At 42.2% G+C, this 4,164-nt stretch overlaps 1 pseudogene; it reads right to left on the reverse strand.

Moving 5' to 3' along the window:
• The window catches only part of LOC111724942, a 610-nt pseudogene extending 280 nt beyond the window's left edge, over positions 1 to 330 (reverse strand).
• Between the last annotated feature and the right edge of the window lie 3,834 nt (positions 331 to 4,164).

Here is a 4,164-nt window from a genome sequence, read left to right on the forward strand (position 1 = left end):
GAAAGGAGTCTTTGGACAATGGTGAATTATCTCAGGCACCCACTTTTCTTTCACATTTTCAAATGAGGACAGACAGACCACTGAAAAGCAGACTAGAAATACATCTATTTGTGGCTAACTCCACGGTTGTAACCTGTCGTAATCCTCTTGCCCTGCAATATCAAAAAGTCCAAGAGTCTATGGCTCTCCACCAATCATAACTGTGACTGCATAGTTGTCAGAAACAGTGGGAACACATTCAGATGGAAATTTGTTTGTTGTGTAGGATGTCAGGAGACATGTTTTACCAACAGCACCGTCGCCTACCACAACACACTTAATTGTTTGCATTGCTGAAATAGTTTTATATTCACTTTAAATATTTCAAATCTGATGTTATTCTCAGTGTCTCCAATGTCTTTGAAGTTTAACTCTTTTTATTTCTGGTGTCTGTCCAAAATGCATATGTTGAATCCTTTTTGTTGTTGTTGAGACAGTCTTGGTCCGTCACCTGGATAGTGCGGTGACATCATCATAGCTCACAGCAACCTCAAAATCCTAGGCTCAAGCCATCCTCTTGCCTTTGCCTCCCAAGTAGCTGGGACTATAGTCTCCACCACAATGTCTGGCTAGTTTTTCTATTTTTAATAGAGATGGGGTCTCACTTTTGCTCAGGTTGGTCTCCAACTCCTGAGCTCAGGCAATTCACCCACCTCAGCCTCCCAGAGTGCTAGGATTACAGGTGAGAGCCACTGTACCCAGCCCATATGTTGAATCCTTAACCCTCAATGGGATGTTATTAGGAGGTGGGGCCTTTGGAAGGTGATTAGGTTTAGGTGATGTTGTGAGAGTGGAGCCCCCATGATGAGATTACAAGAGAAAGAGACTGGAGCTCTCTGCCTCTTCATCACGTAATGACGCAATGAGAATGGCCATCTGTGAACCAGGAAACCTGTCTGCATCAGAAATTAGACCCACTAGTGCCTTGATCCTGGACTTCCCAGCCTCTGGAACTGTGAGAAATCAATGTTTGTTGTTTAAGCTGCCCAGTCTGCAGTATCTTCTTATAAAACATCTCTAACTGACTGAGATACTGTCTGAGCATTCTCCAGAGAAACGGAACCAAGAGGATATACATAGATACACAAAGGAGATTTATTATGGGAATTGGCTTACATGATCATGGAGACCAAAAGTTCCACAATCTGCCACCTGCAAGCTGGAGATATAGGCGAGCTGGTGGTGGAATTTAGTCTAAATCCAAAAGCTGGAGAACCTGGGGAGCCAATGGTGTGAGTCCCACTCTGAGGCCAAAGGCCTGAGAACATGAGAATTGGAGGGCTCAGTCTTAATGCAGTCACCTGGGCATCGGGGGACGGGGTTATATTGTGTAGATACAGGTGCCAGGAGCCCTCCTCTGTAGCAAGGGGGTAGAGGGACTCAGCACTCAGAGAATAAAGTCATTATGAGCAGGACAAACTCTCCAAAAGAAGATGTGTCCTGCTCCTGAGATCAAAGTGGTGCACAGGAAAATGAAACAATCAACATAGTGACGCTGACACTCAATGGACATAATGCTGACACTCAATGCAAACAATCAATATAGTGAATCAATATAGTAGAAAGGCACTATATGAATGTACCTTTCCATCTACATCCTCACCAGCACTAGATATTAATCAGCTTTTAATTTTTTGCAGATCTTACGGCATTATGGTTGCATTTCCATGATAGAGTCCATGGAGACATAGAGTCCAATGAGTCCATAGAGTCCATAGAGTCCAATGGACATAATGACATAGTGAAGCTGACTGAAATCACTATATTGATTTCATTCCTTAAGGAATGGGAGAAAATATTTGCAAACCATACATCTGATAAGGGGTTAATATCCAAAATATGTGAGAAACTGAAACAACTTCATGGCAAGAAAATATATAACCTGGTTTAAAAATAGGCAAGGGATGTGAACAGATATTTCCTTCAACAGACCTATGGGCTCTGCGCCTATAGCTCAACGGGCTAAGGCGCCAGCCATGTACACCTAAGGTGGTGGGTTCGAATCCCCAGCCAGGACCCGCCAAAACAACAATGACGGCTGCAACCAAAAAATAGCTGGGCTTCGTGGTGGGCGCCTGTAGTCCCAGCTACTTGGGAGGCGGAGGCAGGAGACTCGCTTGAGCCCAGGAGTTGGAGGTTGCTGTGAGCTATAATGCCATGGCACTCTACCCAGGGGGACAGCTTGAGGCTCTGTCTCAAAAAAAAAAAAAAACACCAGACCTATGAAAAGGTACTCAACATAATTAATTATCAGGAAAATGCAAATAAAAATCACAATGAGATATCACCTCAAATCTCTCAATATGGCTATTATCAAAAAGACAACAGACAAGCATTGGTGAGGACGTGGAGAAAGGGGAATCCTTGCACACTGTTGGTAGGAACGTAAATTATTACAGCGAACCATTATGGAAAACATTATGGGGGTTTCTCAAAAAATTAAAAATAGAACTACCACATGATCCAGCAATTCCCCTAGTGAGAATATATCCAAAGGAAATAACATCAGGAGATCTAAGAGATATCTACCATCCATATTCATTGCAGCACTATTCACAATGGTCAAGATGTGGAATCAACCTTGTCCCACAACAGATGAATGGCACACACAATGGAATACCGTCTAGCCTTTGAAAAAAAGGAAATCCTGTCATTTCTGACAATATGGATGTACCTGGAGGACATTCTATAAAGCAAAACAAACCAGGCACAGACAGACAAATACACATGATCTCACTTAAACATGGAATCTAAAAAAGTCCAATGCACAGAGGCAAAATGTAATCTGGCAGTTACCAGGGGCTGGGGGTGAAAGGACACAAAGATCTTAGTTTGGAGGAGTAAGTTCAAGAGACTTACTGCACAATGTGTTAACTGCAGTTAATAACAAGTATTGTATACTTAAAAATTGCTAAGAGAGTAGATTTTAAGTGTTGTCAGTACAAAAAATGATAAATTTGGGAGGTAAAGCATATGTTAATTAGCTTGATTTTCTCATTCCACAAATGCTGTGTATGTTTATCAAATATCATGCTCTGTACACCATAAATAGAGATGTCCCAAAGGTTGCCACGTACAGGGAAAATGGAAAATTGTAGCTAAATGTATGAAATTTTACAAAGAGGTGGCCAACATGTAGGGATTATTGTAGAGATAAGCACCCCATGCTCAGACATGGCAGTTCGCTTCAATGTGCTCCCCCAGGAGATTGATTCTGAGAAAGATTTCTTCAAAGATGGAGCTTCTGCACCTGCCTCTAGATATGCAGGAATATGCAGAATTTCTCTTTGTTAGGAATTCTGGAGAATCAGCCATGGTCGCAGCTGGGAGCATGAATGCCTGTCCTCGGGTTCTGTTCTCTGTCTTCTTCCTTCATTAACATTATAATCTCTAGTTTCGGTTTGGGCCAGCAAGGACAGAGAAGCAATCTCCCTTATGTTTTTACTCTAAACAAAATCAATTGTATATGTTTTCCTCAGCCTTCACACTGAATTGTAATCTTAAATGGTAGATTGCTAATGCTACTTCACTCCTTTGTATCTGTGTTAAATTCTTACTGAATGTTTGAAAGTATATAAGATAATCAGTAAAGTTAGGCCAGGTCGCGGACCAGAGCGAGTCCCGACCTCCCTTCAAATCAATCATCCCGTCTGCAGTTCCTTCTCCCTGCGTCTCCGATCAGAGGCTCCAAGAACACTTTCAGATTGTTTTGTAAAGTTCGGTAATGATAATGTTGTAAATAAAGGTATAATTAGCCACAGTTTTCCAGTTTCCCAATGTATTGCAAACTTTAGGACACCCTGTGCATACAATTTTTATTTATCAGTTTAAAAAAATGAATCAAAAATGGTGTCCCGGGAGTCTCCTGATGCCAAGACAACATGATGGAATCCTGGGAGTCAGGGCACCTGCCTCCCCACTCTGCTCTCTCACGCTCCTCCTTTGCTCTGTATTACAACTTCCTTTAGCAAATAAAGGGTCTGGTGGTCGTGGTTTCAGCCCTACCATATACAGTTCAAAGCTTGATTCCCCCCAGAGGCACTTTTGACATCTGGGTGTCTGGGTTGGGTGGTAGGATTTGAGGTGTTGAGATCATCTGCTCTCAGAACCCTTTCTCTAGTGGAG

This window comes from Otolemur garnettii, unplaced genomic scaffold, assembly GCF_000181295.1.
Source record: "Otolemur garnettii isolate 467f Iridium unplaced genomic scaffold, OtoGar3 scaffold00029, whole genome shotgun sequence".
Taxonomy (NCBI): domain Eukaryota; kingdom Metazoa; phylum Chordata; class Mammalia; order Primates; family Galagidae; genus Otolemur; species Otolemur garnettii.